The following is a 9,685-nucleotide window of genomic DNA, read 5'->3' as shown; positions in this document are numbered from 1 at the left end:
ACAACAGATTGCAAAGCATTTTAGTTGACTTTCCCCTTTTAAGTGATAGCAATTCTTTTCCTCTGCTTTCTCTGGTCATATGCTACACTTTTAAAAACTAATATTTTAAATTATTATTAAAAATCGTTCCACTTCATAGTTTTATGACATGACCGTGTTTCCAGGGGGTGAAGTGCCTCATTGAGGCCCGAAAAGCACAAACAACCAGGTGATTTCGGCTAAATCTGGCTGCAAGTGCTACAGTCTGCTGTCCTTGTGCTTGTAAGAATGGCACAACCTTTCTATTATCACACCTGGCAGCGCGGCGAACAAATGCCAACAGGATTTTTCCAAGCTAAAAAGACTGACGAGACAATGTCCTAAATGTCCTTAAAAGGATCTCGTTCGGTGAAATACACGGTATTATCAGTCACTAATGTCCTCAGGTCTTTCAGTATTGTGCTTGATAAATGTCAACCCCTCTTGAGTGGAAAGCATCATTGTGCTGGGTTAAACAGTTCCCTATCTGTGTCTCTCTCTTCTATCAGGATGATGTATGTATTCTTGCATGAGCACAGTTGCTTCTTGATTGTCACATCCTCCTTTCTTCTCTCTCTATCTCGTGCACAAACTTTGTTCTTCCACTGCTGCCGCCATCCCTCTCTGTCACCAGACTGCCCCCTTCACGCTCCCTTTATATATGTTTTGTCTCGCGGTTCTTTGTCTTTTCACTGCTCTCCATCCACCAGAGAGTCTATCTTTTTGTCATGCTTCTTGGTCCCTCCACTTCAATTTTTTACCAATTTATTTTTTCTCATCTGTGTTTTCATCTAGTTCCCCTACTTATTAATGTCCTCTCTGACAACGGCAGCATTTAGAGCTATTAGATATTAGCTCGGTCGGCTCACTCATAAAGTAGCTCGTTTCTAAGTCAGTTCACAAAACAAGCTTGCGGCAACGGCATTTTGCTGTTCTGCTGGATTTTCTGCATAAGATAATTCCTTATCACGAACACATTTCGGCGTTGCAGACTGAAACAAAAGTGTTATCTATTTTTAAAGTTGCTAGAGGAATGAATTCAGAGTGAATGCTTTTTTTTCTTTTTTATACCCGACAGGACGCTATCCACCAGCACAGAAAGCACCTGTTTCCAGGTGGCCCAGTTTACCCTCCATCATCAGTCTTTGCCATCGGTCACCATGAAAATTAATGACGCTGATGAGCCGCGATCTATAAGAGAAAGCCCTTTTTGTACACATCTCAGTAACTAATCTCGGTGTTGTAGTGTAGATGAGAGAAGTTTCTCAAGGCCATACCTCTTGAAAGGCACTTTTCAAAAAAAAGTAGCAGAGTGCAATAGATCATCTCGTGTCACGTTCTGTGTAATCTGTCTTGACCTGTCTTGTACCATTAGATGGCTACTGTACCCTGCTGCTGCGACCTGCGTTTTGTCATTTTCTCCGCCTTGTCTTCTTGAAAGTGTTCTTGTACAATGATTTTCTTATTACCAGTGTAACATGATAAATATATTCAGTTATAATGTATAAAAAATAAAACTTGGAGGGATTTCTAATCACACGTTTTGGAGACACATTCACTGCTTTGTTTTTTATAATTAGATGTGTAAAATAGTGATGTGTCATTACATTAACCATACATATTTATTTAATTATTCCTCAGGTAACAGTCAAGCTGAGGCCAAGTTAGTGTGTCTGCCGTCCTGTTTAATTAGAGATTTTGACAGTACAGCAGAGAAAAGGGCAGGTGAGACAAGGCCGGGACATGTTCCTTCAATTCTGTCATGTCAGAATCACAGTATTTTTCATTTAATCGTGCCTAATATACATCACACTGGTACGGATGTTAACACCATCCTAAGGTCAAAGGAACCCCCAATGAATATATAAAAGATGTTAAACTGCGATTAAAAAGTGATTTCATGTTCTGTATGTGGCGAGACGAGGTTGGGATATAAAGTAAATACTCTTTGCAGTTTTAAAAAGACAACGCCACCCTGGGAATTTCACCCAGAGAATACTGAAAGTAACACTAAATCACCAGAAAGGCACTTAGGTTCGCTATACTCAGTCCAGAGACGAGGTTCAATGATCAACAAATTCACAATTTATTGGTAATTATTTAAAACACCGAATAAAAACATAATCATAAATATTCAAATACAAATATGCTTAAAAAGGTATTCAGAGCTGAGGCTTACCAGTGGAGGGGCAGGGATGCCACACACAAACTAAAGAAAGAAAACACACCCAAAACACAAGTGCAGCACACTATCACACACTCACACTAATAAACTAAACAAGGCAGGTGTGTACACTCAAGGGATCCCACCACCAAGGCACCCTAGTCTCCTCCACGTCGGCACTCCGCATCTGAATAAAAGAAACAAAGAAAATTTTAATATATTACAACAAACTAATGTGTAGCACCGGGGGATAACCCACTGCAAGACCACACTGGTGATCTACGCTAGAAAAAGGGCCTCCCACCAGTGGTGTAACAAAAATCCAAACTACAAATCAAAAGCAATAAAACAACATACAATCTGGATAAAACTCTAAAATCTGGAGCAAACGGAATCGCCGTACTGCTCCAACTTGCCGTCCACACGACGATAAGTTAACAGTCAATCAATATGCACGCCAGCTGACTCCGATAACCGGCATGCATATAGCCGTTGTCCACGCCGACGTCCACTGTGAAAGCTGACAGCAGCAGGGAAAGAATTCTCACAACGGGAACAGACGGTAAAAGCACAGCAAGGCAAAACAGCAGCACTTCAGTTCGCGTAGCTTGGCGCAAAACTAAGGTCCACACTTCCTGCGAAACATAATAAATAATTACTATAAACGAACAATAGAAGGCAGAGAGCGTAACAAAAGTTGATTACGTACCAAGTAAGCCGGGTCATAGAATGTAAGCAGAATAGCTCAGAGGAGGCTTCTATAGCTACGACCAGCCGCGATGGAGACTTTAGAGGAGTAACCCACAAACGATCTCTACCACACCGAGGAAGTCAGGTGACCAAAAAGGAGATCACAGGCAAGCAATGCAGAGACACTCAAATGGCCACTATTTATACCAGCGCCCCCTAATGGGCCAGGCTAAAAGTGGGTTGGACCGAGGGATAACATTCATCCTGCCACATGTAGGTTAGAGTGACCACATGCATTCATTTTTAGCTTGATATTCATTATGGCATATCAGAGCAGGGAACTAAAAGCAGACAAGCTCAGGTGAATAGCAACAAATGGAAAACTTTAATTCAAGCTTTAATATTAAAGCTGGACAGAGCCACTGGTTTTAGATACTGCATTTTGAAGCCTTAGCATTAGCAATTTTCCTGCTGCCGTGTTCACTTTCTGAAGCCGAACATAACCACATTTTGACAACTTTTTAGCTAGCACTATCACGCTAGGTTAGGAGGCTACATCCATAAACTGGAGAGGTGCACCACACCAACGCTTTGTCCCTGCTAATTAGTGCTAATTGCCGATAGCTGAGTCTCCGAACTCTGCTAACTGGAGTAGCCATGATCTCTAACTACATTATCACAACACGTTCTCACTCACAAAGTGTAATATTTTACGCTAGGTGACAAATCGTCAACATATTACGCTTCCGGGCACCCAACACATCCCTAAATGACGAGATCGGAAAAACGAGGAAACATGAGAACCGTTTGGAATCAATCTACATGTGTTCGATCATTTTACTTAAATCGCTTTGGAAAACTAGGTAATGTCATTAAAGTACTGGTTAAAGTTAGGGATATGGTTAGGGCTGGAATACATGGCTGGAACGTGTATTACCGCGGGACCGTCATTCTACTGGATTTCACCCATAACCCGGCGCGTAGCATAAGAACCTCAGGAATGCAGCAGGATGCGACAAATCGTTGGGATGTTACGGCTGATTATCAAGGTGGATGAGTTCAAAAACAAAGAATCACCTCTCTGGACACACCTATGAATCAATGTGGCCACACCCACAACTCAACTACACACAAGGATGAGTTATAAATAAAAAAAATTACCGCAGAGTTGTTATGAGGGGAAAACTAGTTTTTTGTAGCATTTAAGTGAAAAAATGGATGCAAAGAAACTACATAAAAAACACGGGAACACAGGTGAAAAACAGATGTAGCATAGACAACAATGATAATAGAAGTATTTTGTATTATTCTGCACCAACTATGAGACCATTTTAATTTATTTTCATCGAAATGCATAAGTCAAGGAGCACAGCAAGTATGACAGCACAAGGTACAGACTGGTTCTAGCATTTTAGTAAATCCACCTTATATAGATCATCTTTTATAACCTGGCATTTCTATATACTGTAGAGCTGTTTATGTGGCATTTTTAGAAGAATTCCAGTTGAAACACACTCAATAGAAGTGCTTAATTAGAGCAGATTCAACAAGTTTCGAAGGGTAACGTGTTTTCTAGTGGAAGAGTGAATAATAATTGTTCATTGTTTTAAGATCATGTAATAAAAAGTACTAAAATTAGACGATTGGCATATATTCATGAGCATATAAACATGTGGTGGGGTGTTTTTGTGTTACTTTATCTGTGATTGTTAGTTGGTCGTGAATGCGGATTTCCTTTTAGCCAGAGCTAACAGCCTTAGAAAAGGATTGTGTGTAGGCCAAAAACTCATTTCACCCATGTTATTTCCAAAAAATGTTGCCAAACTGGGTGAAGAGTTGAATGCCAGTGTTGAATATTTCGTGGACAACAACGTTTTATCACAGTCCACAGTTCAGCCATTATTGTATAAAGTGCAATATGCTGCTGAAAAGAGTTGCAAAGATGATGAGAACTGAGAGTCAAGCAGATGCCACCAGAGAGGGGGGAGTCGTGATGAACAGAACAGCAGCAAATGCCCAGAGTAATACTAAATGCTGGTTACTGCAAATCAATATCCACAAAGGACTGAAGGACTCGAAACTCTGGAGCACAAGCAGGTTCAAATTCACAGTTGACATTACTGATCATCAGAGTTCAGGGTACAAATCAGGAAGGAACATTTCAGGACAAAATGTCTGCTGGGTAGAAAATTCAAAGCCGTGACATCCTAAAAGTTCTCAGACTTCAAATGCTCTTTGACAATTGCAGCAGCTCAACTTATGAAGATGTCATCCTTCTCGAGGAGAGGCATTACATTACTTGTCTTTCATCAAACCAGTGGGATACATATATACTCAGGAACTCAGATGTCAGTAATGACAATTCGCTGCGCAGACAGAGGTGGAACAGTACATCTGTTTTCATCCTCCACCTTTGGAGACCGTGATCTCAGGTAGTTATGAAACTATCTGCTTGACTGTGGATTTAAAGAGCCTTTCCACTTCAGTGGTGTTTGTGATTTATTCTTAGCAAATAGATATAAAAGTGGGAAAAGTTTGTGTGCAGAAGTGCCTCAAACTTGCCTTAAAGAGGTTTCTCGCAGGGTTATCGTTCACAAACTGGTCAAGAGTTGTCTCTGACTGTTGGGCAAGTGGTTTCCGGAGGTTGATTATCTTTGCTTGGTGAAATTGACCACGAAGATATTGCTGCACTAAAAACCTCCTGCAGCACATTTTCACGATTACCTGTAGTTTGCGTGGAAGATGCTAACTTGTCTGCGAACTCTAAAAACTAGCCAAGTTTTACTACTGCTGAGTCACTACTTTCACTTTGAAGGCAAAAATTCCCTGTTTCCTTTGTGTTGCAGTTGTTACAGTTTCAGTTTGTAGAGTAGTATTTGCATATGAGTTGGTGTTAACCTGCTTGCAACAAAAGCAATTGCAAGGACGTTTTCAACCAGTGTTTAGCGGGGGGGTCACTGACCAGTTACTTGGTCTACATGAATGGTACTTTAGCAATCGATTGCACAGCAACTACCGGCAACCTCCAGCAACCACTAGCACCAGAAAACTGTTGGGAATGCTTCTTTTTTCTCTGTGACCAGTGGTTGCGGATCAGTGTGAGCAATACCTTTTTCATTTAACCTTATATTGTCCCACATCTTAAATAGTGGATGAGATAATGTCAGGTGGTTAGCTGTCACATGACTTAAGACCTCTATTAAAAACTGACCAGACGGGTTTGTTGGTCTCAGTCGCTAGTTTTAAGTGTTCATTACAGCGTTCATTTGGTTATTTAGAGTAGAACCAATGATAAAGCAGGGCTAACCTGTGGTTATCAAATATCAGCCATTCAGCGCTGGGTCTCTCAGTCAGGGTTGCTCAGCATTCTGTGGTACTCAGAGGCGGACTGAAAGAGTTCATTATCGACTCATTCTTTCATGTCAGTCTCCAACTTCCAAATAAAAACACAATAAATAACTGGATGACCTTGCTAACCAGGCAAGCTAGCACTACCTTATCTGCATTTAACTATAAAAAAAAACCGAAAAATAAATGGCGATAACCAAAACATTCAATTTAAGGATTTAAATCGGTATTCTCTAACAGTATATACAGTATGTGACATCATCTTAATATGCTTTGCTAAAAATAAAGAAAATCCAACTCATTAGACAGATAATCTGGTTTTAATAGATCTGATTACACAGATGATGATAGATCTTTTTTTATATTTTAAGTCTTGAGCTGAGTGTCTTCTGCTGATCAGATCCGAGACGTGAATCACAGGAAGAGGCAGGATGTAGAAATCCTCAGTCGGTCAATACACGAGGCCCTAAATTACCTCAGCGGTACTCACTTTTGAAATTGAATAGGCTTCCTGAATGATTTAAGGGCCGGCTTTATGGGAATAATGGAGAGCAAGTACGGTAACACAGTGCACACACGGTAACAAGCTCCAGACAATAAACAGAGACACAGAAAAATGTAATAGCATAACTTCTAAATGGCTACAACACAAAAGCTATTTGAATACACACAGTGCTCACTGCATTTTTTTTTATATGTGTGGAGTAATTACACATATGTTACTTGGTTAGGATTAGAGATGAAAAACTACTCAGCTTCAGAAAAAATATTAGGGCTCGGGTTAAAACGCAATAGTAGCCATGTCTTTGTAACTCTGGTTGCCATGATGACAGCTCTCTGCTTTTTCAACAAAGAAACAGACGCTTCTTACACAATGTATGACTCTTGTTGAAACACATTACTTACAAATTCTTGTTCAGTGATGCAAGAAACTTTCATTTTTCACAACTATTTCACGAACTGCTCTGAGCACAACTTTTACCTTCAAGCTAAATGTTCCCTGTTTCCAGTTTGCATGGCATTTTTTTCAAGTTTCATTAGATCCCGGAGAGAAAATGGCGAGATTTTGCAGACAGGTTGGCGTCTTCTGTTTATTATGAGCAACCGTGTGAACCGTGTGAATCTGTGAAAAATTCTGGTGTAGCACTATCTTGTCACTGCACTGCACATCAACTGCAGCTACAGGGAGAAGACTTGGTGGAAACCAACCGCTTCGTCTACCTAGGAAGCATAGTCAACAGCGACGGCGGTGCAGATGAAGACGTTAGGAGCCGGATCAACAAAGCAAGGCTTGCATTCAACACCCTGCAACCCATCTGGAACTCCAAAGCCTTATCTCAGCACAGCAAGATCTGCATCTTCAACAGCAATGTGAAAGCAGTCCTTCTGTATGGGTCCGAAACGTGGCGGGTGACCAAGACCACTACCAGCAAGATACAGATTTTCATCAACAAGTGCTTGCGACACATCCTCAACATCAGATGGCCTGAGAAGATCTCAAACACAGACCTGTGGAAGAGAACCAGCCAGAACCCGGTCGGTCAAGACATCAAGAAGAGAAAATGGGGCTGGATAGGCCACACACTTCGAAAACCACTCAACAACGTCGCAAGGCAAGCACTGGACTGGAACCCACAAGGGAAAAGGAAAGTGGGGAGACCCAAACAGATGTGGAGAAGATCTGTCGAGAGCGAAGTGAAGGCCGTCGGAATGACGTGGACCCAGCTAAAGAGAGCAGCCCAGAACAGAGTCCGTTGGTGTGGTGTTGTTGCGGACCTATGCTCCCCCAGGAGTCAACAGGAAAATTGATTGATTGACTATCTTGTCTACTAATTGTACCTGACAGCCAGCAACCATTAACCAACTGGTCCAGTCTACATTTTATCCCTAGCGACCAACAGTTGCCAGAGGGATGCTGGCCAGTTTCTAGGCCTATGTAGCCTATGAGGCCGCTCCTGTTAGAAAGGGCATGGTACAAACATGACTGCTCACACAGAGGGTTGCTAAATATAAGTATGCTGGACTCTTTGGAGATACTTGAGGCAATATAAGGCAGCGCTGCCTCTCGACCTCTTTGTTCCTGTTACGATTTCCTGTCATTAACTCGCAGTCAGTCTGATCTTAGGCCTATTCTTCCTCGCTATTCACCTTTTACACTTCATACTCTTTCAGCTTAAATTTTTTGAAATAGGCTCTTAACTCCAGAAAGGCAATTTGACATTTACAATGGTTTTCATTAATGTCTTACTTTTTCAAAGGACCATTGTTCATCTTGTTTCTCATCATTCATTCACACCTTCTTTCCGTCTTCTCTCCTATACCACAAAACTCAGACTTTTTTCTTTTTTTCTTTAACACGTTACTTTTCTGAAACACAGCCGCTCAAGCTCATCGGCACTTTAAATTTTCTCCTCTTGCACTTTTCCTTTTTGTCTTTTAAACCACTCTTCTCCTCTTTTGTCCTCCTCTCATTCTCTGTCGTCACCAAAGGGTACACGAATGGACCATGTAGCAGCTGTATTTTTGACAGGGCTAATCAGGCTGTTATTTTACCTTGAACAAGGGCCAGGGCTGTATTATAACTACACTGATCTACAGTTGCTGTGCAAGTCAAGAGACATTGATGCCAAACTGCAGAACCCTTAGATGTATTGCTGCTGTTTGGTGATGATTAGCATTCACTTCACATATCATTTGGTAGCTGCTTTTATCACGTCTTGCTGCCATGCATACACATGTAGTTTTATCACGCCCGACCACAAGGGGAATCAAACCACTACCCCAACTAGTCTTACTGTCACGCTTTACCAGTTAAGCTATACAGAAAGCTTTCTACTTCCATTGGATTATTCAAAAATATTCAGCAGCATAGGACCCAATGTTAACATGAATTCCTTGACTGCCTTACTAGTTCATGAGTTCATGAAAAGCAGAACACTTTCCCCATTTTCCACACAGGCTTCAAGTGTGGTGCAGTCTTTTGGTGCAACCAACATCCAATCCCAGCTCAGTCAAAGGAAATGCTAAACACAACGACTGGTCAGGAGTGGCACATTTTCAGCAGAACATTTTTCACTTCATACACTACAGTAAGAAGTCCTGACTTGTGTGAGCAGTGATAATTTTCAGGTGTTGCACCATGAAAAATACAGTGTGTACTACACACACGCACATGCAAAAACACATACACATTAAAAAATGTAAGGTCAAAACATAGTTTTGAATACTAAACACTTGAAAGCTAAAGGAAAGCACTTCTGTTAGTAGAAGTAGAATTACAGTTGTTATTCAAGCAGTATTTTTCAAGGTGAATTTCCAGTGTATGATTTGTATCATATTTAGTTTAGTTGTCTGTAAGAGTATCTCAGCCTATACAAACTTTATAATGTGCTCTTTCCAAAGCTTGTGTCAACACTGAATATTGGTATTATATATGTAGACACTGAGCTGTTGCCTATTCGTGAT

At 41.0% G+C, this 9,685-nt stretch overlaps 1 long non-coding RNA gene across 2 annotated transcripts; it reads right to left on the bottom strand.

The window, feature by feature from the left end:
* Positions 1-2,080: 2,080 nt before the first annotated feature.
* On the bottom strand, positions 2,081-3,137 carry LOC146674982 (uncharacterized). 2 transcript variants are annotated; one of them, XR_014910636.1, is made up of 3 exons: positions 2,892-3,137; positions 2,586-2,817; positions 2,081-2,369 (listed from the first exon to the last, which is right to left on the bottom strand). It is a non-coding gene; the product is annotated as an uncharacterized LOC146674982 (long non-coding RNA). The 2 variants fall into 2 exon arrangements; XR_014910635.1 differs by having other exon boundaries at positions 2,586-3,137.
* Positions 3,138-9,685: the final 6,548 nt, after the last annotated feature.

The sequence above is a fragment of the Rhamphochromis longiceps genome, linkage group LG3 (assembly GCF_057381845.1).
Source record: "Rhamphochromis longiceps isolate RC_006_pf linkage group LG3, R_longiceps_female_GT1.1, whole genome shotgun sequence".
Classification (NCBI taxonomy): domain Eukaryota; kingdom Metazoa; phylum Chordata; class Actinopteri; order Cichliformes; family Cichlidae; genus Rhamphochromis; species Rhamphochromis longiceps.
The sequence above is the reverse complement of the archived record's forward strand: the minus strand, read 5'-3'. Positions and strand labels throughout refer to the sequence as shown.